Source organism: Eulemur rufifrons, chromosome 2 (assembly GCF_041146395.1).
Source record: "Eulemur rufifrons isolate Redbay chromosome 2, OSU_ERuf_1, whole genome shotgun sequence".
NCBI classification, from domain to species: Eukaryota; Metazoa; Chordata; class Mammalia; order Primates; family Lemuridae; genus Eulemur; species Eulemur rufifrons.
Genome location: NC_090984.1, coordinates 102638563 through 102665243, shown reverse-complemented (window position 1 = coordinate 102665243; position 26681 = coordinate 102638563). Strand labels below are relative to the sequence as shown.

Below are 26681 nucleotides of genomic sequence, written 5' to 3'. Positions count from 1 at the left end.
CCTGCGCAGGTGACAAAGAGACATCTTAACTCAGGTGGACAGGCAGGGACCTGCCACTGCAGCCAACTGGGAACCCTGTTCTGATCCCTGTAATGACGACAGTAGTGCCCACTTCCGGAGGGCTGACTCCGTGCTAGGCAGGGACATTATGTCATCAAGTCATTGATTTCTTGCAACAACTTGTGGTGGGTACTATCATTTCCCCGTTTTGCAGATGAGGAAACTGAGGCCCAGAGGGGTTAAATGTCTTGGCAGGGGTCACACTACCAGAAAGTGCCATAGTAAGTTACAACACGAAGGGGAATAAGTCACAACACTCGTTTGTTCAAAGCAGCCAGGGGTCCTTACTGCAGCTCGGACGGCCTCCGAGATCTGGCCCCAACACCTGTGTCACTCTGTCTCCTGCCCACTCACCTGTGGTCACTCCACCCCAGCCACACCGGCCCCTGGCTATTTCCTGACTATACTGCTCACGTTCCCACACCAGTCTTTGCCCTCCCCACACCCCACACACGAGGGCAGGGGCCTTGTCTGTTTTCTGCTCTACTCTGGTGTCTAGAATCCTAGCAGGTACACAGTAGGTGCTCAGTAAATATCTGTTGAATGCACAAATGAATAAGGTCTGAGAGTTGGGTGGGATGTGAGGAGCCCCTTCAAACCAACATTACACAGTCCCCGAGGCCTGCACCCCTGGGGACGTGACAGTCACAGCTGAGTCGCAGGACAGGACCTGCGTCTGAGAAGGGAGCCAGCCACCCAGGGGGCAGAACCCACGGCGACCTGGGGTCCAACGAAAGTCCCCACGAGAATAGCTAAAGGGTCCAACTTGCAATCAGTTCTAATCACATTCTGATAATCCTGGTTTAAGGACTTCACAAAGGATGTATGCATTCTTCTTACTTCCTGGTTTTACCTGTTTTTCAAAAGCACCCAAAACCATGTAATGTGTTGGGCAGGCAACTTAGAGAGGCAAGAGGCTGAGAGCCACTCATTGAGACATCTGGTTTCAAAATGCTAGAAAATATATTTTAACACAAAACCAATGCAATTTGTGAAAACCTGTGGGAAGCAGGGTTGGGAGAAGGCTGACATCAGAGCCAGAACCCCACCACGTGAGTGAAACAGTCCGCTGTCCCCTGCCCTTGAGAGAGAGGACTGACAAGACCTGTGCACGCAGGGTCTGGCCCAGATCACCTGGATTTGAAGGCTGGCTTTGTCACTGACTGTGCAACCAGCTGCTGAACCTCTCCAGGCCTCGCTTTCCTCATCTGCAAAATGGGTGCTACAAAACACTTACCTCATAGAATTGTGCTGAGGATTAAATGACACAATAGATATAAAACATCAACAGCAGCACTTGCACATAGTAAGTGCTCAATAAACGTCAGCCGTTATTATCTCAGCTCTCTGGGGTACAGGTGCCGTCAGCCACAGCACGGGCAGCCCCTGACAACACAGAGCTCAGTCTCCATGTAAACTGAGTATAAGAAGAAAATGAAGCAAGGGGTGTGTGTGTCCACACTTTGGAAAGGAGAAGCAGAGGTGGGGGTCACTCCCAGGTTCCATGTTCCCTGCCCCCAATTTGGGCCACTGGGGGAGGGGTTGGAGTCACCAGGGTTGCCCTTGGCAATTCTGTCACTTATCACACTGGCTTCTCCAGATGGGGCATTTTGACTATTGATCTGATAAATAAACAGCCTGCTGGCTCGATCAAAATGTTATTTTGCATTTCAATTACTGCTCACTGATGCAACCTTCATCTGCCAAGATGCTGCTGGCAATGGCATGGAGCCCTGCCACTGGCTGGGGAGGTGGAGTCACCCCCTGTAGACACCCAAGGAGGCCCTCCCTCCTGGGGAAGTCAGGGTACCTGGGGAGACAGCTGCTCCTGGGAAGGGGAGGGAGGGGCAGAGGCGGAGAGACAAACTGCTGTCATGCCTGCCAGGTGAGCCACACTGGGACACCCCTAACCTAGCCAGGGCCCTCCTGGGACCCAAGGGTCAGGCCTCAGTGCCCCCACTGCTCTGTTGAGTGGCCCTGGGCATGTCATCACACTTCACTGCATCTTAGCCCCTGCACTGGTAAACCAGATCCAAGAAAAACTACCCTACTCCATGGCGTTGTCGTAAGGACACAATGAGAAAACAGACACGCAAGCTCTTTGGAAGAATAAAAGAGACACGAATGCTGCTGTATGACTTAATGGAATAATAACACTGAATCTCCTTTCTTTTTGAGCAGTTACTGTGTGCAAAGTGCTTTTACACATGTAAGTTCATTTGCTCCTCAGATAACTCTGAGTTTTCCACCCTATTTTACAGAGGGGAAAACCAATCGAGGCCCACAGGCGTCGAGTCACTTGGCCACACAGCTTCTGTGGTCCATGGAAGGGCAGAGGCTTGAACGCTAATCCTTCCTGATGCCAGGGTCCAGGGGCTCAGCCACTCTGGGGCGAACTGTCTCTGGAGGAGTGTGGTGGCTCCAAACGGGGTTCCTTCTTCCCTACCCTGGCCACACTGGCCTTTAAAGGTGGGCAGAAGAGAAATGGCCTCTGTCCTCATCCTGGTGGGTCCAGGGTGGGGGGAGGGGCCGAGGCTGCGGTCAGCGGGAAACTGAGGATGGCAGGCCCAGGCAGACTCTTCTCAGGACCGCCCGAGTACTGGGACTGGTGTCCCAAGCCCAGCCCCAGAGACCAGCAGCAAGCGGGCAACCGCTTAGACTGCTCAGGGAGACACTTGGCTCTTCGGAGATATGAAAACCTGGGCACGCCTTAGTGACAGGGGAACGGGCAGAAGAGACGTCACTTAGAGCCAGAGGAATCGCCAGGGCACCGTCACCCATGTGCTCAGCTGGGAGGGGGTGGGGATGGCCTTCGAGCCCTGAATTTAGAAAGTTCAAGGTGGATGAAACGGGAACCCCCAATAGCAAGGGTATGGCGGCCCCAGGCCCCGGGGGGGGGGGGGGGCTTTTTGCAAAGGGCTGCTCATCCTCCAAACTTCTGTGTGTCTTGGTTGAATTGGGGGTAAATTTTGGCTGTTTGGCCTAAGTGCCAAAATTGCTTTGTCCTCTGTCGTACAGACCTAATGTGTTCCCCACCCCCATCTCTCTCTCTATCTCTCTTTATCTCTCAGACACACACACACACCCTCCCTCTAGGACAAGACCTATCAGCTCTCGCACTTAGAACTGTGGCCCCCTAGGTCCCCCATCAAGAGTGGAATCACAGTTTTGTAATTTAAATTTCAGATTTTAAAATATAGCCAGCACGGTGGTTCACATCTGTAATCCTAGCACTTTGGGAGGCTGAGGCAGGAGGATCGCTTGAGCCCAGGAGATTGAGATTGCAGTGAGCTATGATGGTGCCACTGCGCTCTAGCCTGGGCAACAAAGCGAGACCCTGTCTCAAAATAAATAAATAAATAAATAAATAAAATAAGAATTTTTTGAAAATAAAATATAATAAAGGGCACTAATGTCTTCTGAGTACTCATGATGCCTGGTAGAAGGAGCCCAGAGACTACTGGATATGGCGTCTGCTCCAGCTCTGAGGCTGTGTGTGTTTGAGACAGTCACTTGGCTTGTCTGGTCTCATTGTAGTACCTTTTCTAGAAAAGAGAGGCAGCCTCAGTCATCTGCCGGAGGGGCCTGAGACTAACGGAACAGGAGGGAAGACAGCTGGAGGGAGGCTGGGCACTGGCCGGTCCTAAGATTTACCTGGGAAGCTGATGCCAATCAGCCTTTTGCTCATGTGCTCATGCTGGTCTCACAGGTAACTCAAGGGTTAAAAATGAAATTACCTAAAGGAAAAAAAACCCACATTACAAATTAAAACGCTCGCTGTAATAAATGGCCTGAGATCAATATGACGTGTAAAGACTGGCAATCCATAACCCCCTAGCCTTCCGCCCCCGTGTGTCTGCCTGGCCAAACCCCAGCCCTGCTGCCCCACGAGACAGACCCTCCATCGCAGGCTGCAGGGCGCAGGGCTTCCCCGACAGCGTCCACCCCAGGACCGCCCGCCCCCCTGCCGGCCAGCTCTGGTCAGCCTCGCCGGGAAGGAGCACCGGGTCTCACGGCCCACGTTCAAGTCCTGGCTCTGTCCTTCCTTCCTCCATGACCTTCAGCTGGTTCTTGACCTTCTCGGAGCCTCTGATGACCCATTTCGCTACCTCATGGAGTCGTGGTGAGGATCAAATTAGGACGCTATCCTCAAAAGCATCACAAAATATCTGCCTCATGCAAGGCTGTCACGCCCTCCCTACCATCCTCACTCTGGCCTTTCACAGCCCTGGCTCCTGCGTTCCTCCTCCTCGTTCCACCAGGTGCCCACACACCAGCGAAGCCGGAAAGGAAGCCCAAGTTGATGAGCACTTCATGTCTCATCCCAGTCAGCCCCGGCCAGGCCCCCGAGGTGAGTATTCTCACCCACCTGGCATGCAAGATTTCCTTGCTCAACGCCACTTAGTGGGTAGGGGGCAAAGCCAGGACTGAACCCAGCACCATGCCCCCACGCCCAGTTCCTGAGTTCTAAGCTCAGCCTCAACATGTCACAGCCCCTCAACATCACGATTCCAAATGGAAATAGAGAGTTAAAAAATGCGGCTGGGTGCAGTGGCTCAAGCCTGTAATCCCAGCACTTTGGGAGGCCCAGGCAGGAGGATTGCTTGAGGCCAGGAGTTGGAGACCAGCTTGCCTATCTGTAGTCCCAGCTACTGGGGAGGCTGAGGCAGGAGGATCACTTGAGACCAGGAGTTGGAGGCTGCAGTGAGTTATGATGACGCCACTGCACTGTAGCCTTGGCAACAGAGTAAGACCCTGTCTCAAAAAAAAAAAAAAAAAAAAAAAAGGGTGAAAACTCCAAAAACAAACTACTCAGCAGCTCTCAAAACTGTCAAGGTCAAGAAAACCAAGGAAAGCCTGAGAAAGTGTCACAGACCAGAGGAGACTAAAGACACATGACAACGAAAGGCAGTGTGGGAGTCTGCATGAAGTCCCAGAAAAGGGACATCAGTGGAAAAACACGTGGCGTCTGAATAAAGTAGGAAGTTTAGTCCACAGTAATGTCCCAAGGTCAGTTTCTTAGTTGTGACAAATCTTCCTTGGTAACGTAAGGAGTTAATGAAAAGGAAAACCGGACGAGGGGTATTCAGGAACCCTCTGGACCATCTTGGCAATTGCTCTGTAAAGCAAAAATTATTCCAATAAAAGTTTTTAAAAATTGGAAAAAATATGCACAAGCCCCACCCGCTCTGCCGCTTGGAGGGAAGGTGAGGAGCTGCCCCGGCTCACGGGGGACCTGTCCCCAGGAGGCATCTGCTCCTGCGCACGTCCTCCCTCATGGCCAGAGGTCGCCTGCACAAGGCACCAGGCCTCAGCCAACCTTGCTCTTTCCGCCTGTGCACCTTTGCACACTCGGGTCTGCTGCCTGCGTGCCTTCTGCTCTTGGCTCCAGACGTCACGGTGAGGCCTTACTGGTCACGATGAGCAACTGAGCAAACACTTCAAGCCAGTTGTCTCGTTCCTACGGATTTGGCCTAAGATAGTTTATCAGAAGCAAAGAGTCACACGCTTGAAATGTGCCCCATCATGTTCATTCCAAACACACACACGTGCACACGCACACATGTGCACACACACACACACGCTGCAGGAAACAACCTCGATGTTGCTAAATGATGCCACATCCACTGTGTCACATTGTGGAGTTGTCGAAACAACAATATTAGAAGACATCAGAGAAACACTGGAAGCAAAATCCAGTCTCTTCCATGGTGTCCGGAGCCCTGTGTGATCAGCTCCAGCCACCTTTCCAAGTTCACCTGCCAGCCTTCTCCTCATATTCCAGCCACACTGGCCTCCTTGCTCTTCCCCAGGTATGCCCAGGGCATCACGACCTCAGGGCCTTTGCACTGGCTGTGCCCCCTGCCTGGAATACTCAGATACACACCCGGCTTGCTCCCCCATTCAGTCAGCTCTCTGCTGAGATGTGACCTCCTCAGGGAAGACACCCTGACACCCAACATACACTCTACCTCATTATCCTGCTTTACTTTCTCCACAGTCATTCTCAGCATCCAACATTCTCTTACTTATGTGTTTGCTTATCTGCTTATAATCTGTCCACCCAGGGGAAGCGCCACGAAAGTAGAGATGTGGTCTATTGTTTTACCTCAGAGCCAAGACACACAGAAGGTGCTCAATAAATGCATGAATCAATGAATAAAACCCAGAGGGGGGAAGAAATAGAATGCTATTAAGTGAAAAACAGAAAATGATACATCGCTCTAATTACGTCTGTAATATAAAAAGAATATGCGTGGAAGATAACATGCCAACATGGAAATAGTGACATTAGGTGACGCTAGCTGATCTTTTTTTTTTTACCTTCTTGAAATTACTTAATATTGTAATATGGGGTGACATTGTGTAAAGAAGACAAGCTCTGACATTGTTCAGCCTTCAGTCCAAAGTCTGTCTCTCCCACTCACTTGCTGTGTGACTGTAGGCAGGCCACTCAGCCTCTCTGAGCTGCAGGTGTTTCATCTATAAAACTGATATTGCGTCCCTTTATTCCGAGGGTTGCTGTGAGGTTGAAAGAGAAAATGAGACGAAAGTGCTTAGCGCAGTACTCAGAGCACAGAGGCAGCTTCCATGAAGGTCACTTCCCCGGCCCCGCCCCAGTCTGTTTAGGCTTGTTTGTTTTTGTTTTTGTACTGAACCTAAGTGTCACCCCATTCTACAACTTTCCAGAGTTAAGGGCTCCCCTCTGAGACTCCACTGAGCTTAGAGCACACTAAGCTATAAATGGCGGAGTCTGCATCTTGCCAGCCCCCCACTAGCTCCTAGCAGGCCGGGGGCTCCTGCCTGCCCACGGCTGGGTCCGAGCAACGGCCCGGCTAAGTGCCAGGCGCGGAGGTGGGCTGTGGGGTTAAATGGATGGATGAGTCACGAGCCAAGGTTGAGGCAGGACGGGGGCCTTAGATGTCCAGTTTTCACAGAATTGGAGGGGATCAAAAGCTCGTTTAGTTCCATCCCCTTTTTACAGATGAGCCCCCGGGAGGGCAAGGGACCAGCCTCGGGTCACCATGCTAGGCGGGAGCCCCGGGCCTGGCTCTGGACGAAGGCTCCGGCCAGGGGAGGAGAGGGTTACAGAGCACCTCCTTCCAATCAGTAACTGTACTAATCAATCAACTCAATTAAATCTAGAATAGTTTTTTTTAAAGGAACGAACAAAAACAGCAGCAGAAAGTAATGACTAATAATCAAGGAAAATTGGATTATTTCTGTGCTGACTGGGTGGGGTGGGTGGGAAGGGGGAGAGTTAGTTCACAGGGGCAGGTGGAGGGGAGAGACAGCAAGCTCAGCATGGGGGGTGGCGCTGGGGGGACCCAGGGGCAGAACTCAGGAGACGGCCACCAGACGCGGATTGACTACGCCCAGGCACGGTTCCAAGTGCGGTGCGCTATTAACTCACTTCCTCTTCACAGCAACACTGAGAGACCAGGCTCTTACCGTCCCATTTTATAGACGGGGACACTCAGGGGCGAGGTGACTTGGCTAAGGTCACCCAGCGAGGGTGGGGCCAGGACCTGTCTGCACTCCTGCGGTCTGACACCAACCAGGGTTTCTCTCCGGCGACATGCTGTGTTGCGTGGGGAGGGCGGGGTTCTCTGTGTGCCTCGAGATGAAACATGTTTACCTCATGTAGAAAGTAGCTACTGTTCGTTTATTTATTTAATTTCATTTGCCAGACACCTACTGAGTCAGACACAACAGGGAGCCTGCCCCTAGCTCAGCAGCTCATGGCAGATACAAGTAAGTGACCAGTGACCACGAAGTCACTGGACAATAAAGTGTCCTAAGGCGCCATGAACGGGTCACACACATGCATATTCACAGGCCCTCTTCTTCCAATCAGTGATTGAGGAGGGGTGTCTAGCCTCCTTAGGGGAAGGTAGTCAGGGCAGGCAGCCTGGAGGAGGAGGCTGGCTGTATCTTGAAGGCCAAGGAGGTGTCAGCCAGGCCAAGGGAAGAGGGTGGGAAGTGCCATTCTAGGCAGCAGGACCAGCATGTGCAAATCACAGAGGTAGGAGATGGCAGTACAAACCTGGGAACTGAAGGTAGGTGGGAAGCCTGAGACAAGGGTGTGTGGCAAGGGGCGGGGCCGGGAAGACGGCAGAAGCCCAGGATGGACAGATGGGCAGGGCCCAGCTAGGGGCTTGGCCACGGGAACCTCTGTGGGGCAGGCTGCATCACACCACGTGCCACCACGGTGCGGGTGTGCCCCGCCCTCCCAATGTCCCTGCTGTGGTCGGCACCCAGCCCGTTGCAAACTGCCCGAGGTCCTCCCCCAGCTGTGCTCAGCGCTGCTCACTTTCCCCACCAAGGAAACACAGCTGGCTTGGAACTCAGGCCTTCTGCCTCACAGTTCTGTCCTTTCCCCCAGCCCCCACTTTTTCTTTGCAATACAAATGCATTAGCAAAGCCAGCTATTTAAAGGAACCCCCGCAGCTAATCCCTGTGTAAACGGAAAATCTTTAAGCAAAGCTAATAATCGCTCCCTAATCCAGCTGTTATATAATTCCGGATTTCACAGTACAGCATCCGGGCTGAGGTCTCCTGGTCCCTACATAACCTTCTTTGTGGGGGAGGGCGGGGTTGGGATCAAGATCTGCTGAGAACGTGTGGCCAGTGAGGGGCACAGGTGGTCCAGAACGGCCGAGGCAGGTCGGATGACAACACTTAGCGTCGTCGGTGGCCCTGTTTTCCTGCAGCCACAGCTTCCAGCAGAGGAGGGGAAGGTGGGAGTGGTGGGTAGGGGGACTTGATGGCGGGGAGAGGTGGGACCAGCCACATCAGCCAGGCTGTTCCACATCTTCCAAATGCCAAGAAACAGGAAAGGGAGGTAGCTCCAGTCCTCAGAAGGGGAAACTGAGGAACTGAAGAACATGAAGCCAGCGAATCTATTCCTGTGCCCAGGAGCGCGCCCCAAACACAGCAAACTTGAACTGCAGCTGGTTCCCCTGTTCCCAGTCCATCTCCCCTCTGCGACTGTCAGTCCCTTGAGGACAGGGCCCATGGTGTGTTCCTCTTTGTGCCCCCAGCACATAGCAGAGTGCCAAGTAAACAGCAGGCGCTCAAGAAATGTGTTGAATGAATTGAAATTGGGTCACTTTACAGAAATTAGATTCACATGAGGATAAAGATGAACCAAGATCTTGAGTTAAAGCCGGTAAAGAGAAGGGAAGAAAAGTGGGAAATCATACTTAGTGAGCGTCTCTTGTATACCTGGCACTATGCTAATTCTATTCAAAACAATACTGGTTTATTATGTAAATGGATTGTGATTTTAGAATATTGGATGTTAAATAATAGTATCCAATAAGAACAATACTATTCTTACATTCTGGTTGAGGCAACTCGCACAGAGTGGATGAGTAATATATTAAAGGTTATCTAGCTAGTATTACTAATTGCTAATGTTTTTTGTATTTTTATTTTATTTTATTTTTTTTTTGAGACAGAGTCTTGCTTTGTTGCCCGGGCTAGAGCGAGTGCCGTGGCGTCAGCCTAGCTCACAGCAGCCTCAGACTCCTGGGCTTAAGCAATCCTCCTGCCTCAGTCTCCCGAGTAGCTGGGACTACAGGCATGCGCCACCATGCCCGGCTAATTTTTTCTATATATATTTTAGTTGGCCAGATAATTTCTTTCTATTTTTAGTAGAGACAGGGTCTCGCTCTTGCTCAGGCTGGTCTCGAACTCCTGACCTTCAGCGATCCACCCGCCTCGGCCTACCCAGAGTGCTAGGATTACAGGCGTGAGCCACCGCGCCCGGCCAACTAATTGCTAATATTTATTGAGGTATCACCATGTGCCAGGTACAACGCCATGGTAGCATTCAGACCTCCCAAGAACCTTATGAGGTTGGTACTGTTATGTGTAGTGACACTGGGCGCCGACCCCAGGTTCTGATGCCCACTCATTTTGTAGCACACACCGCCACATGCACCCCACTCCCCATGACACACACGGTGCCTTGCAGGGAAGCAGGCGGAACCCACAGATCTAAATAGGGTGGGCAAGCACCCAACTCACTGTGACTTTTACTCTCATAAAGGAGAGCTGAACGGAAGGCGGCCCTAACAAAGATGCCCTTGCAAGTTTCCATCCTGTTTTTAGGATGCATGGGTATAGTTATAACATGGATAGACTCAAGAAGAAAAGAGTTGGAGAAGTGAAAACCCAAAGGTTTCCTGTTCAGCTCTGAATAGCCCCCTCTCTTTTTAGGAAAGGCACACAGGAAGGCCCATGATTTCATAGAAAGAGCCCGGAAGTTTTTTTTTGTTTTTTTGAGACAGAGTCTCATTCTGTCACCTGGGCTAGAGTGCTGTGGCATCAGCCTAGCTCACAGCAACCTCTCAAACTCCTGGGCTCAAGTGATCCTCCTGCCTCAGACTCCTGAGTAGCTGGGATTACAGGCATGTGCCACCATGCCCAGCTAATTTTTCCTATATATATATTTTTAGCTGTCCATATAATTTCTTTCTATTTTTAGTAGAGATGGGGTCTCACTCTTGCTCAGGCTGGTCTCGAACTCCTGAGCTCAAAGGATCCACCTGCCTCAGCATCCCACAGTGCTAGGATTATAGGGGTGAGCCACTGCACCAGCCAAGAGCCCAGGATTTGAAGCCATACCGCCCCCCACAGTTTGGGTCCTGGCCCTGCCACTCACAAATTAGCATTTAACCAATCTGAGCCTCCATGTCTCTATCTGTAAAATGGGAACACCCAGGCTTCCTCTGCAGGTTTCTTGGGGGGATTAAGAAAGCTGTGCCTGAGTGCACATGGAAAAATCTGTGAAAAGTTTACCAGATTCACAGAGAATTGGTAACAGTGGTTACCTTTGGGGAGGCCATCTGGGGAACCAAGGATTAGGGGAGAAAGAACATACCATACCAGCCATGCCTGCACTTTCATGGTGTTTGACTTCTTTATTGTTACATGTGAATACATTACTTTTTTTAAAGACTGAAAAATGAAAAAAATATGTACATATAGGGGCTGGATAAATGGCAAGCAATCCAATAACAAGTCCTCGTAAAACTCTGCTTCATTCTCCCGGCTGGGGTAAAACCGCCGGAAATGCACATCTTTGGTGCTCTCGTGTACAGTAGCTCCCAGGACCTGTGCAGAAAGTATGTCCCCTCTCCATTTCCTCAGCCTTCCCACCATCTCCCTTCCCCACCCCCCAAAAACCCTCTCCCCAAAGGAGCCCCCTCAGCTTGTTTGGCTAATGTATTCGCAAACCAAATTAGGGGGGCCCTGGCTCCCAGGGAGGTCCCCAAGCCAGTTTCTAGATGCAGGGAATTAGATACCATCTCATGCTCAAATCCGATTAGGTCCCACCCCCACCCCCAGCCCACATGCAAAAGCCCACTTTCTAATCAATTTTACAAAGGGCCCTCTGCAGATACACACTAATGGTATTGAGCTGAGATCTTTAAACTAAGTCTGCAAGAAGTCTGCAGAGATAAAATGCACATACTATATTAAGGAGGAAGCCTGTCGCCAGGGTGTCCTTCCCCTCAAAGAGAGAGGGGTGGGGGCTGCAGGCAGAGTGTTCCCTACAGACAAATGCCCTCCCTACTCCAGGAACACCAGCCCCAACTTCTCTTTCAAACTCAACCCCCGCCCCAACTCCTTCCCACTAAGGGTCCTGGTCATTTAACTTTTACTCGATGGAGGCCCATTAAGTGATCCAGTAACTGGTATGTTCTTTCTCTCCTAATCCTTATTCCCCTAGACTAGACGGCCTCTCCAAAGGTAACCACTGTTACCAAGTTCTCTGGGAATCTGGTATCCTTTTCGCAGATTTTTCATGTGCGCTCATGCAAAGCTTTCCTAATCCCTCCAAGAAACCTGGAGGGGAAGCCTGGGTGTCCCCATTTTGCAGGTGGGGAAATGGAGGCTCAGGTTGGTTTGGTGCCAGTTGGTGAGTGGCTTAACACTTGACTGCCTGGATGGCCTCAAGCATTAACCTAACCTCTCTGGGCCTCAGGCTATGCAACTGTAAAATGGGCGTAACTTGCCCAGCCCAAAGGATTAAAGCGATGGTGTGTTCAATGCACATAGAACCATACCTGGCTGAAACCCAGTGCCCAGGAGGAGTCAGCTCTCACTTCTCTTCTCTACGCTGCCACGCACATTGAACTTCCGGTCATTCCCCACATACTTTATGACAGTCACACCTTTTACTGGAGTGCCCTTTCCCTTTCCTTCAGGAAGGAGCTTTCCCTGGCAGTTTCTCACTCTCTCCTCCACGCTTCTCCAGCGCTCACTCGCTCACTCAACCAGGATTGACCGAGCGCCATCTCTGTGCATCTGAGGGCTGCTCATTGCTGGGTCCTTAAGGACAGACAGGACTGTCTTTTTCATCTTTGTGTCTTCACAGAAGGTGCTTCATGAAGTTTTGTAGAATGAATCAATGACTGGGGCCAGATGGCCTGAGGTGACTGTGAACCTGGTTGTGTGCACTTTCAGGGGGCCAAACGCCTGAAGTCCCCTCACACCTGCCCGGTGACTCAGGAGCCCGAGTCTGCACTGCAGATATAAATAACTGCAGCCTGACACCCTGTCCTCGCAGACTGCCCAGTGCACATGGGAACTGAGCTCTGTGTGCTGCCTGGTTTCTGTCCCAGGGCTGGGCTGCCGGGTCCCTGCAGTCCAGCGTCTACAGTGGCTGGACAGAGGGATCCAGGGGCCGCTGGGCACAAGCACATTAGGCAGAGAAGGTGTGTCTTGCTCTGGGAAAGTGAGCAAGCTGCTGCCTCCGTCCACGACAGCCTCCCTGGCCTGGGCTCCTCCAGCACCCCTGTGCGCCTTTCCAAGGTCATCAGGCATCGTGTGATACCTCCTGGAGGCACCCAGACCCACTCCTGCAAGATAGCACGGTCCGCACCAATGCTCAGCCCACAAGGGCCTCAGGCTGGGTGTGAACCCGCCATGGGACCCTGTTGGCTCAACTGGACCCAACCTTCACACTGAGCAGCCTGCGTGGCCAGTAGCTCCCAGATCACTGGATCACCTCTGGCCTAAAAAGAAGGAATGGGAAAGTGAGAACACCAGTGCCAAGGGGTTCCAGAACCAGAGGTACGGGCAGGGGATTTAGCCTGGGGGCTCTGCTCTTAAGCCCTCCAACACTGAGGGGGCAACCCCCAGCTCTGGAAGCACGGGCTCCAGGCTCCACTGCGCTCCAGCTCAGTGTCTTACTCTGCAAAATGAATCGAAAGTTACAACTAGTTCTTGGTGAGGGCTGCTACCGGCACAGTCTGAGGACCGACAGCATCAGCATCACCTAAAGTGCTCTGCCCCTGGCCCATGGAATCAGAATCTCTGGGTGAGGCTTCAGCTGCACTTTAATATGTTCTCCCACACACAAGGTTGGGCACCACTGTTGTGTGAGCCACAGAAGGAACTCCTGGAAAGTCCTTTGCAAACAGAATGTGGGTTCTCACTCCTGGGGCCACTGGTACATTAGTTTATCATTTGAAGAGTGTAGCGCTTCTCACCTGAATCTTCCAACAGCCACAAGAGGCAGACAGAACAAAGTTCACTCATTTGCTCATGCATTGTGCCAACAACTACATATTTATTGTGCAGCTATTAGGGGCCAGGCACTGGGGAACAAAACATAATTCCTGCCCTCAGGAAGCAGATCAAGGCAGACCACACACGAGTGAACAGACAGTGACGGGACACTCTCTACTCTTCCAGCCTGCGTATCTGTCTACATGGCATTGATGGCTTCTTAACACTGCATCTTGGGTTAGAGGAGGAGGGAGCACCGTTTTGCCTAAGGTGACAATTGTAGGGAATCTTGAATGAAGAGAGAGGAGGGAGCCAATGGGTATCTGCAAAGTTAGAGGAGAGCAGCCCAGGCAACAGGATGGAGGTTCAAAAGCCTTTTGACAGGTTAAATGAACTAAGTATCGGAGCTGTCCAGAACCCGGGCTGACTCCTAGCCCCAGCCCCACCCGCCACCCTCAGCGACCCCCAGACATCTCCAGCCAACGCCTCCTTTTCCCGACCCCTCACCCTGCCCCTTCCCTACTCTGCAACTCTCCAGGGCCAGAGCAGGGGCAATTGTCTACCCAGCCCCATGGATGGGCACAGAGCCTTTGGCCCATGTATTTTTCCAAAGACCTTCACATGTTTCAAATACGCGAAAATATTTCAATCCCCCAATATGGAAAGCAAAAATGCAAAATCAAAACTTTTTAAATGTGTCATTACATGTCTACAGAGCACAACATGACATTATATCAACTTGCTTCATTAATGGTATATTCATAAACACTTCATTACATCTGAAAATAATTTGTAGGTTAGATTTTCCTTAGTAAGAATTTCTGAATTGGCTTGAGCTTTTCCAAGAAATCATAGCCTATTTTAAAGTCAGTGAGTTACTGGCATCCAGATAATTCCAAATAACTTTGAATCCTTCCAAATAACTTTTACAACAAGATGCTATCAGTGAGGCATTTAGTATGTATTTGTGATGCAGATTTGTGAAGACCCTAACAGCCCTGGCTGTGAGCTTGTGTGGCCCCGAGCTAAGCGTGAGAGCACAGCCGGGGCAATGGCTCCAAATCAGGCTCAGAACCCAGGACTCCAGGAGTCAGGCTCCCTGCGGCTTGGGCAGGAAGTGGCCATGCAGCCTAAGGGCCAGTGCTGTGGACAGCCTGAGAGACCTGCCCAGCAAGGGTGGTCTTGGCGGTCCCATTCCCACTGCATGCCCAGAGAGGAGCAGGGCCACCCCCAGCACAGGCCACCCCATCCATCACAGGGAAGGGGTCCTGCCCCCTGGGTAGCTGCTCTTCCAGGCAGGTAACAGCACAGGATGGAATAAGAAGGTGGGTCCCCAAAGGGCAGGGCTGGGCTTGAGCACAGGAGAGGGGAAGTCAGAGTGGAGGTCACTGCCCAGGTCCCGGGGTTTCCATGGTGACTTGGTGAAGCTGCAGAGGACGCTTGGCAGGGGAGAAGGGCTAAATCCTAAGGGTGGTTTGGCTAGAACAGGCCACGTGCAGATGCCGAGCTTTGTCCATTCCCTCCTGGATCTGTCTGCTGACATTCACTGATGATGCCTCACCCCGGGCTCACTAGAAACGCCACTGGAAGCATCTACCTCTTCTGACCATGGACTCAATGTCCACGATAAAGTTCCCAAATGACCTCGCAAGGAAACACGTAGCGTTCTGGGCCTTCTTCAATTCTGGAAACCCCTTCACTCCCACTGCCAAACAGCGCCTGAGGTCTCAAGATTCAAGTTCCCTTCGACGTGAATACACACAGGAGGCGGGACCAAACACTCAGCGCATTGCTTTAGAAAACAACACAACCAGAATGTCGACACCCAGCTGGGTCTCTCCCCTTCTGACGGGCTTCCTGGGGTCTCCCTGCCCCTGCTCCCCTCCTACTGGGCCCTCCTCTACAAGGGGAATGCCATGAGAGATAGTTTACTGGCCACAAAAACTATTCATCTGATTACTACACCTCATTTATCATCTCTGGGTTAGAGAGCCATCTGGCCAAAAAACCAACCCATACACTTGGTTGCAAATGACTTTTGTTACGACTAGGGAGAAAAAGCCAAAACCATCAAGTATGTTTTCAAGAAGCTGGGCTGGAGTTGTCGCCAGAGATGATTCTAAGTATGGGGAGGGGAAGGGGAGGCAGAAGGAAGGAAGGAGGGGACAAGGCGAAGGAAGAGGTGGAGGAGGCTGCAGCTTAACTGCAGTTTCCCAAGAGCTCCACTAAAGGCGTAAATTCTTTTTTTTTTTTGAGACAGAGTCTCACTCTGTTGCCCGGGCTAGAGTGAGTGCCGTGGCGTCAGCCTAGCTCACAGCAACCTCAAACTCCTGGGCTCAAGCGATCCTACTGCTTCAACTTCCCTAGTAGCTGGGACTAAAGGCATGCACCACCACGCTTGGCTAATTTTTTCCATATATTTTTAGTTGTCTAGCTAATTTCTTTCTATTATTAGTAGGGACGAGGTCTCGCACTTGCTCAGGCTGGCCTCGAACTCCTGACCTCAAGGGATCCTCCCGTCTCAGCCTCCCAGAGTGCTAGGATTACAGGTGTGAGCCACCACACCTAGCCTGAAGGTGTAAATTCTAGGATATTAACTAAATTCATTTTTTCACAATATTTATTAGATACCTCAACGTTCTGGACACTGTTCTGGAAGAGATTATAAGGTCCCTGACCTCAGGGAGCTTTTATTCTAGTGGGAGAGACAGATAATTAACAAAGATATAATATAATATAATATAATATAATATAATATGAATAGTTTAAAAGTACTATGCGATACAGGAATACATTCATGCGTGGTGTACTTGTACACACACACACACACACACACACACAAGACTCTTCCTTATGGAACGCCCTAGTACAACATAGGATGCAGAAGCTTGTTTCCATAGCAGATAGGCAGAGAGCATGCCAGGTGTCTGAGAGCACCCAGACTTGTCCAAATCACACCAATCATGGGACCGGCAGGTCCTGCTCCCCATTAGCAGAGTCTTACTGTCTGTCACCTCTTCCACCTCTCTGGCATTTTCAGGAACCACCTCCAAGGGCAGCAGACCCCAGTGCAGCAAGAGAAATGCAGAGCTAAGCAGGGGCTGTCTGTCACCAGCTAGGCAGGCATTCTGAGCTGATGTTCTTTCTGCCTTCCCCTCTAAAATGTGACCACATTTTACCATCACACAAAGTCTGTCTTCCCTAACTGTATGCCCCCTCCCATTCCCTAATCTCTCCATTTTCCCTTTTGCTGTCAAAAGGCATCCTGCCAGTTAAGGGCTTTCAGATAAACTGTTCGATTTCAAAGCACGTGCCTGGTGAGTCTTCTGTCTCATTTGCTTCTGAATGTTTCCTGGCCACACAGTGGGAATGAGGGTGGCACGGTGATTATGGGCATGTTCTAGAGTCAGACAGGTCTCGATTCAAATCTTGACTTCCCACCTGCTAAAAAGTCATGCAAACTCTCTGTGTCTATTTCTTTAGCTGTAAAATGGGATACCAGTTCCTAACTTAAAGAGTGGTTGAACAGATTAAATGAGATCATGCCTACAAAGCACTCAGTCAGCACTGAGTAAGCACTCACTGAATGCAGTCAAATTAAGAATTCCCAGAGCCAGAAACGATATGTTCCGGTAGTCCCAGCTACCTGGGAGGCTAAGGTGGGAGGATCACTTGAGGCCAGGAGTTCGAGTTCAGCCTGGGCAACACAGCGAGACCCCATCTCTCAAAAAAAAAAAAAAGGTTTCATGTTACTAGTATTCACTTTGTAAAAGATATTAAAACAAGAAGGAAAGAATTCCATGAATGCTTCAAGGAGCGCTGCAGATGAGGGTCAGAATCTAAGAGGGCTGGAGGCCTCCATTCCCCACCCACTGCCTGGAAAATGGGGCTACCCCAACCTGAACACTGGGGTGCACCCTGAAGTCCCCATTCATCGTGGTTTCTTCCAGGCCGTAAAGACCAGCATGGGGACGAGGAAGGCACGCTCTTTCACGAATGACAAGTCCCACTCTGTTTCGGGTCTTCCTTTTTTGTCCCCCTCCCCTTTGACAGAAGAGTTTAGTGCTTTTCCTCCTCTCAGTCCTCCCACGTGAACATCGCGGGCTGTGCTGGGCCCAACGGTGACCTGAGCTGCAAAGACAGCGAAGGGTAAAAGGGGCTGTTCTCATACGTGTGTCTGGCAATTCCCTGCGGGAGGCCAGAGCTCAGAGCAGGATCCAGGGAGAGTGAGGATGGTGTTCAGCCAAACCAGATAAAAAACTACTTCTCTAGAACTTGGAATCAGCTGCCCTCTGAGCAGCCCTGAAGAGCAGAACACCACGGGGAAGAGGAGAAATCCTGGGCTGGATGGAGCCCCATCGGTAGGAGCCTGCCCCTTGCAGGAGAGCAAATGCAAACAATTGTTGCCATGTCTTCCCTTTGTGTCCCCAGGTTCCCTGCAGAGAGTGGGGCCCAGCTTGAGGACTTTCGGTTTCCAGTCTCCGTGTTCTAGGCCAGCGGATCCTGTCTCCTAACCTCACAGGGTAAACCTCGCTCCCCTCCTGCCACCAACACTGGGGACCAATACAGGGTTGACGCTATTTTGTCAAGTAGGAACGTTGATGGGGGAAAAGGCACCTAGTACAGCCATCATCTCATAAAAGAGAAGCCATTGTCACATCCCAAGTGAGGAACGCCATAATCTGAGAATAAAGGATTGTCTTCACCTGAACTGGGTTCTTTTTAGGAGGCTCACGGGGCTGTTGTCACCGTCCTCATTTTGTTCTAATCCACAGCGGTCTGCAGACTGGCAGGTGAGGTCCACCTGCCACTATTCAGAGTTCTCTGCCCACGTGCTCTGTCTTTCTCCCCAAATTATGTTCTGGGCTTGCTCTTTTGTTATCCAAAATTTCTAAATCTCTACCTCTCCCAGAACGGTTTCTCTAGAAGTTTTCCAGAAGGAAAATGCCAGGGGTTGGTGGTACCAGAAAAGGGGGATGAAGTGCTGGAGGGCTCCTGCTGCCAGGCTGATTCTCAAGAGCAGACGAGGTACCCGGAGCAGGAAGGGGTGCGTGTCTTTCCTCTCTCCACCCCCAGCTAGACTCTTGTAAGCTCTGGCTCACTGGGCCTCCTGGTCAAAGCAGCGTGGGTTCTGCTGGGTAATTTGCAGGTTTGGCTGGTAAGATGAGAAAGGTGTAGGCATCTTGCTGGGCTATTACTTATTCTGCACGGAGCAAGGACGGAGCCCGACCTGCGGCCGCCACAATTACCCAAGGTCCCCTGGATCCCCACATGAGCTCCCACCACAGCTGCTTGCGAAGCAGCGGCAGCTGGCCAGGAGCAGCGGGGGTGACTGTGAAGTCAGGAGACCGATTGTGACCAACCGATATTTATACACCCTGGTGAATGCTGTCCCCTTCCTCATGGTCACCTTGGGCATCTCTTCCCAGTTCCCAGCGATGCTGTCTCTGATCAAAGCATTTTTGGAGCTCCTCTTGGGAACTGTCTTTAGGGCCACATTATCTAAGAAATAGAGTTGCATCCTCACTTTCTTTGTAATCAAAAATCTCTTTGCTCAGGTTTGTCACCCAGCTAATTCCTGAGACTTGCCTCCAGATGACCTTGGCTGCATTAAAAATTAAATCCACCCCCGAAGGAAAAGGAGTCACCATCAGCAAGCATATTCAAAGAAGATGATGCAGACTCTGACGGCATAACGAGCAGAAGTGAGCAACAGAGATGCATCTAGAACATGCCTCCCAGGGATGCAAATCTAGCCTTTGTTGGCTACTTGATTTCACCTAGCCTGGCGTCTACCCAGGGAGCTGGGGTACTGTTATCCCCATTAGGCAGATGAGAACGTGGAGGCTCAGAGGCTAAGTGACTTGCCTAAGATCGCAGAGCTACCGGAGAGGCTGTGGACTCCAGCACGGGGAGCTTCCTGTTGGATTGTCAAAAGCGTGGCAGCTGTTTAAATAAAGGTATGTGCGCATTGACTCAAAAACACAGCCAGTCGGCGGCAAACCAGTCCAGTCTCCTGCCTTCACACAGCCACAGTGAACCTTCCCTTCCAGACACCAGCATCTGCTATTTGGACCCATCTGCAAACGAAGGTCAGATGGCAGCCAGAGAACATACAGGGACCTGGTAGTGACTTCGGCGGTCCTGACTTACCGACTTCAACAAGACCCTCTGGCCCTCAGGGTCTCCAGCCGGAAAATGAGGATTTAAAATAATTCCTAATCCACGTATGGGACAACATCCTTTCTGTTTCCTCCTTCATTCCCCTCAACAAGACAGCAGAGGCCGAACAGGATGAAATAAATGCAAGACAGTGGAGGTGAGTTGGAACTTAGGAGTCAGGCAGACCCAGGTATGAGTCTGACTCCACTGTGTACCAGCTGAGCAACCTTGGGCAAGTCACGCAGCCTCTCTGGGCCTCAGTGTCAACATCTGTACCAGGAGGAGAAGAGCTTCTACATCACAGGCTGTTGCAGGACTGCAATGAGCCTGTGTATGCAGGACCTGGAACGGCTGACCCTGAATGTGATGCTCAATGCTGACCACCCCCTTACCCCCAGATTCATGCCCCCTCCCTGCCTGCAGTGGTGCCTGAACCCTCTCTTCTGACCCCTTCCCCTGCAGCCCTCCCATCCTCCCACCCACTGGGACCCACCAAGGTAGAGCACTGCCCCCTACTCTAGGGAGATACAAGTGAAACGGTGACAAGGCAGTCAGTAGCAAAACAGAGACCATCCAGCGCTTCCTGACTGCTTTTGAACTCTGATGGGGTTAACAATGATGGAAAAGGAGAACCAAGTAGTTTGCAACAGAGGGAGAGAATAATGCAGGGGGACCGCTTGTCATCCACAGTGTGTCTTGCACAGTGGACTCCAGAGGCAGATCTGGGTTCAAATCCTGGTTTCGCCTTTTATTAGCTCTATGACTTTGGGGGTGCTGAATCCCCATCTTCTCATCTCATCCGAAAATGCACGTGCCTACTTTGCAGTACAGTTGTGAGATTCAAAAACGTAAGGTAGGAGAAGCAGCCGCACTGTGCCTGGCACATAGTAAATATCTTGACACATGTTAGCTATTAAGTTACAGAGCCAATTTTCCAACAAGCTCAAGCTGGCCTAGGAGGCACTGCCGCACGTCTGAAAGTCCAGAAGTGGGAAAGTGAGAGGATGGCCAACGAGGCTGCGCATGCGCCCACCCTCTGCTCCCCATCGATATGAGATGCGGGGGTTTATTTAAAAGGGGCAAAGTGTGCACCTGAGAGTGTAATCCCTGCCCGATGCTGTGTCTTCCATAACATTCCAGACAGGTCCGCTGGGCATTCACACGCCTCCAGCAACGAGCAACTCCCTGCTCAGGTAGTTCATTTCTGAGTACCAAGCATCCAGGTTAATCAAAGTCCCTCTCTTTTGCCCCAAATTATTTTGTCTCAATTTTTGCCCAAATTTTGTCCTAGTAATTCTATTTTGGAATTACTCTAAAGGCAGCAAACCCAGCTTCCTAAAGAAAATATGGATCTGTGACTCAAGCTGAGATTCCTAGGGCCAAGGTCACTGTTCACACATTTGCCGACACCCTGGGCGGGGTACCTGCACTTTGGCTATTTTGTGTGGGAAGCATCAGCGTGCAGAGAAGGAAATTCAGAGCTGGAAATACCAGGAAGTTCTGCTGCTTGGCCCACCGGGTGCAGTGAGTAAGGCCCTGGCCTCTTGGGGGTCCTGCAAGCCCCCTCCTGAGGCATCCATAGGACGGAGAGGCCCCAGGCCCCACAGGCAGCCTCTGGAAGTGCATGTCTATGCATGACCTTGACTCTGAAGGCCCTGCCAAAGGAATAACAATGAGAGATGTCACCAGACGCACTCTCTTTGATGTGTCCTGACCTGGGGAATTGGTGTCAGAAGACACACAGAAAAGCCAGATGGTATTTTCCAGGGTCATGGTCCACCATGGAGTGGAGCCCAGGGCCCCTTTCATGTTCTTTCCCGAGTCAGTCCGTGCCAGGCGGCTGGCGTGGGAGGAGAGGCCGCAGAGACACAAGATTAATGGCTTCCTGGGCAGGTGAGCAGCCACCCACTTGGCCAGTCACGATCCTCCAGCGACTCCCTCAGCCTGGCTCCATGAGGCGTGAAGTGGAGAGAGAGTCTGTGGTGAGGTCCACCCCCGCCAACCCAGGCTGCCGTGTCCGCTGCGTCTGGGCCGAGCCTGCCTGGGTTTGCTCCTGCTGCAAGCAGAGGTGCGGCTGGGTGAGATGCGCACCCCACGGGACTGGGGGAGCAGGTGGGCAGGGAGCCCGAGCAAGGACAGAGCCTGGTTTCTGGAGGTTCGTCCGTCCAGAGCACTGGCTTCCAAGTTTGCATAAGGATCCCGTCTATTGCCACATTGTTTCTTAAAAAGTTTATTAGTTTGTTTGCTTGTTTGCTTAAACTCGGTTTCCTTAACTTATAAATTAGTTATTTTCATTAGAGAATATACACTTTGTGCAATCGGAAAAGTAAAGTTAAAGGCAAAAATCTCCCCTGATGCTAGGACTCCCTTTCCCACAGGTACTCAAATGACAGTTTTTTGTGACTCCTTCCAGAAGTTTCTAAAGCATATGCCCAGCACTTGGAGCTTAAAAACCCGTAAATGCAATTTTACTACATATACTGCTCAGCCACTTGCTTTTTCTTTTTATGCAGCCCTATGTTGCTTATATTTCCATCTTAATCCACACGGACCTCTGAGGCTATGACGATCTCTTTTTTCTTTCTTCCTTTTTTTTTTTTTTGCATCAGAAAGATAATGTGCCAATATCGTAACAAGGTTTGAGTCACATCTACACATGAGCGTGAAAACCCAATCACTACACTTACGAACTGCGAAAGGATCCTGAGGGACTCTTTTTAACACCACAACATTTCTCGATTCCCCTATATCATAATCTTGGTAACTTTTGTGTTATTAGTTGTATATAATAAACTCATAATTCAGTAATACTCTAAAATGAGTTTGCATTTTCCTTTTTAAAGACCACAGTCATGTTCACAGAGAATGCTTGGGGCACATCTGGTCTACTGAGGCCTGACGACACCCCTGCATGAGCAACTGACAAGTGTTATTTTATTAAATCGTTCTGCAACTTTGTCACGGAAGGATTCATATGTACATTTTTCATATGAGGCCAGCACGGCACAGAGGGATTAGGTGGCTCACCCAAGGCTGCACAGCAAGGGAGAGTCAGAGTGGCCAGCTGAATTCACACCTGTGTGACATCAAAGGTGTCACTCGCTCCACAGCACCGTGTAGGGGCTGTCTGTTCCTCGATGTTCTCCTAGCGTGTGTCGTAAGAAGGGGCTCCTTCCTCCATAGCACGTTCTGCAGCCTTCCCGGCTCAGCCAGGGGTGTTTATATACACGGTAATATTGCCAGACCCTGAGCAGAGCTCCGATCAGAGATGGCCAGTTAGGTGCTGACCTTGGGCTGGGCTGGAGTAGCCGGGATGCCGTCTGGAAGCACCCACAGGGCAGGCAGCAGGCGACGCCGTGGAGTGAGGCCCTGGGAAGGCCAAGGTGAGGCGCACAGAGCACGTGGTCTTGATTCTCACACAGCTCTTACCCCCACCTCCTCCTACACACGCCCACTGGGAGAGGGGTGGGAGTTCCTACTGTGTCTTCACTTAGGTCACCAAGAGCAGAGAACCACCTAAAGGGATGGCCTCGGGAGAGAAGCGTGAGGGGCCAGGGACCCGCCAGGGGGACTGAGGGCAGAGAAGCCTGCTTTGCCCGGAACGACCAGCTCATCTTTCCTCCTACCAGTTTCCATTTGTTAAAACTCTTTTGATCTTTTAATTTTCTTAAATCTGAGTTGTCTGCTTCATTCTGTCTGTCCAGACCCCTTCTGGCTGTCTGTCTGGCTCTTGCAGGGCCTGGGGTGGGCGTGCAGTGTGACACCGGCACATCGAGTCAGCGATCTGCCCTGCCTGGCCCGAGGCTCGCTGTTCAAGCAGTCAGAACTGCAAGGTCAAAGAGGCTTTTTAATGAAGCCGAGGGCAAACAATTTACATCCCAGAGATGCAAGACATCTTCGGTCAAGAGCCCAAGGTCTAGGCTTATTCCTGCACCAGAGCTGGGGCACCGTGGCCAAGGCTCTCATCGGCTCAAGACCTCAGCTTTCCCGTCTCTAAAATGAGAGCGCTGGAGCCGATGAGCCTCTCGGGTCCTTCCCAGGCCCCACATCCCGCCTTCTCACTCTGGGAGCAGGAAGTCCCACAGGGCATGCACGGGATACCAGGTGAAGCTTCAGAGAGAGAGAAGGAGGCTGAAGGTGTGCGTAGCCACAGGAAGCACTCACTTTGCACAGCGCTGGGCTCGTGGCAGGCATACGGCAGACATGAGCAGCTATGACTATTGTCATGAGCTCTCTCTCCGATGTGCTCCTGCCAGCCAGGGCCACTGGCTTGCCCACGCCCACACACCACCCAGCACCTGAGTCTAGGAACACAGGGCCCCAGCAAGTCTCTAGACCAGCAGCAGCCAGGGCAGAGTCTGGATGCCCCGCCTGCCCTGCACCAGCTGAGGGCCGTGGGGGACCCGCTAGGCGCTGCAGTTACACAGAACAGAAAGCCTTCTGCAGAGTCGCCAAGCTCTAAATTCAGGATGCAGGGATGGCACCTGGCAGAAGGAGACACAGAGGGCTTCAGAGAACCTCAGTCCAGATTAGTCAGGGGCTGCTCCCAGTGCACGAGTCGGGCCCAGGGGCCCTCAACGCCTTGGATACGCACTGCTCCTCTCCAGCTAGGTGTGCCTCATTGTGAATTAGAAAAGCTAGGTTCAGGCCAGGCGTGGTGGCTCATGCCTGTAATCCCAGCACTTTGGGAGGCTTAGGCAGGAGGATCACTTGAGGCCAGGAGTTTGAGACCAGGCTGGGCAACATAGCAAGACCCTGTCTGTACAAAAAATAAAAAACACAGCTGGGCATGGTGGCACGTGCCTATAGTCCTAGCTACATAAGAGGCTGAGGTGGGAGGATCACTTGAGCCAGGAATTCAAGGTTACAGTTAGCTATGATAGGGCCATTGTGGACCAGCCTTGGTAACAGAACAAGACCCTGTCTCAAAAAAAATAATAATAAAAAAATTTTTAAACTAGGTTCAAACCTCATCCACCCTCTCAACCAGGCACTCTTAGGCAGTCAACAACTTGTACAACTGAACAGGTGGCCCATCAGCAATTCAGCCCAATGCACACATTTTCTCAAAATGTATCCAAGCTTTCATCTCACACTTACTGAAGGCTCCTGCAGGACTGACCCTGTGCAGCAGATTCACAGATGCATCAGACCCAGGCAGGCCCTTGAGGAGCTCAGGGGAAAGGAAAGACTCCCAAGAGAGGTGGGAAGGAAAGGTTTAATTCTCAAGACTGCCTTCTCCTTGGCAAGGCCACTTTCAAGGGCATTTGTCTATAGGCCGGGGGTTCAAAGAGCAAATGAGACCCTAGCGATGAGATGTACCTTCTGGCTTGTAAAGTTGTACAAATGCAGCCATTATCAGGCACCTGTGGGCTAACAGTTCCCTTATCATTGGAAAGGGGCTGGGCTGGGAACTGTGTGTATCTGAGTCACTGAGCTGTTCCCCTGATGCCAAAGGTCTGAGCCTGAAGCAATTTCCAGGTAACCACTGATGCAAATGCCGCTGCCGGGGCCAGTGTTGGCTAGGACTCAAGGAACCCACCAAGGAGGAGTCCAGAAGAGCCCTAGCCCACGCTGGCCCTCTCCTGGGCCTCTATGGTCCTGGTGTCTGCAGACCAGCTCCTCTCACTGTCCTGAGCCAGAGGGGCTGTCGTGGACATGGCCACACAGCCCAGCCTTTCCAGGGTGGGCAGCTGCCTCCCCACAGGGTCCTAGGGCCGCACTGCAGCCACACACAGATCTTCCCTCCGCACTGCAGCTTGGCTGTTCTTGGCATCTGTGCCCTTCCTCTCCTGACCTCACCCGTGCCTGCTTCACCTGTTCAACCACGTTGGCGCTGCTGTGGCCTCATTTCCTCATAGGGCCTGGTGCACAATCCTCTCATGGCCCAGAGGCTTAAGCATACCTCTCCACCAAGGCCTTTCCCCTTGGAAAATTAGTGCTTTTTACTTCCTGCTCTTAGCTACTCAAGTTAAACCTCATGGGCAGGGGTCCGGTAGGGAAAAGAAATTACCCTCACACTCTAGACATAAAGCTTGTATTCCTCTATCGGAGAAGTCACCTGTTCCAAAAGAATTTGGATAGGCACATGCCCAGAGCAGTGAGAAGAAATACTAAAAGGAGCTAATATTTATTGAGCACTTACTGTATACCAGTTTCTGCTATAAGTACTTTAAGTTTATCAACTTTTAATCTTTATAGCAACCCAATGAGGAAGAGCATGGTAGCAGAGGAATCTGAGGCACAGAGAGATGAAGTCATTTATCCAGGATCACAGAGCTAGGACGTGTGTGCTGGAGCCAGGCAGTGATGCAATCATAAATGTTTAATAACCAGCAGATGGATTTGTAGCATTTGCCAACTTCCATGGTGTAAATACTCCCATCCTGGCCAGTTTTAAGCTACCGGCATGTCATCCCTGAATGCAGAGGCGGGAAGAAACAGACAGCAGCACACCATCATATGGAAATTAGATACAAACTGACTGCAAGAAAGTAAAATGTAGTTAAATATTAAGAAGCGATGAGTTTTGAGTATTTATTACCTTTGCTTTTAATACAAGGTATTTAATTATAAGTTTATGCAATTTAATTTTTAATAATGTTGTATTTAATAATCAGCTCACAGAACTACTGAAAATTTAACAATGGGCTCTTCGGAGCCTGTTCTGGTTCCAGCACACCACTGGGGCCAGGATGCAGACTCAGTCAACACTGGAGCCAGAGTTTTGCTCCTAACCACGATACTCGTCTGCCTCCCAGAGGGCACGATGCACCCCCAGCCAGCCAGAGCTGCCCCCAGCTCAACAAAGGCAACAGATGCTGCAGAACCAGCACTCTCCAGGCTACTTTTCCTTCTTCCTCCCTCTTCTGTCCCCATTATCCCCTTCCAATCTCCCCAGGTTAGTGCAAACGATATTTATTAGGCACCTA

General features: G+C 51.1%; 1 protein-coding gene and 1 non-coding gene across 2 annotated transcripts in view; both read right to left on the bottom strand.

Annotated features, from left to right (window-relative positions):
- The window catches only part of ESRRB (estrogen related receptor beta), a 102201-nt gene that overhangs the window by 64081 nt on the left and 11439 nt on the right, over positions 1-26681 (bottom strand). The gene's annotated exons all lie outside the window — the stretch shown is intronic.
- On the bottom strand, positions 22353-22451 carry LOC138381235 (small nucleolar RNA U13). The gene has a single exon (XR_011233144.1). It is a non-coding gene; the product is annotated as a small nucleolar RNA U13 (small nucleolar RNA).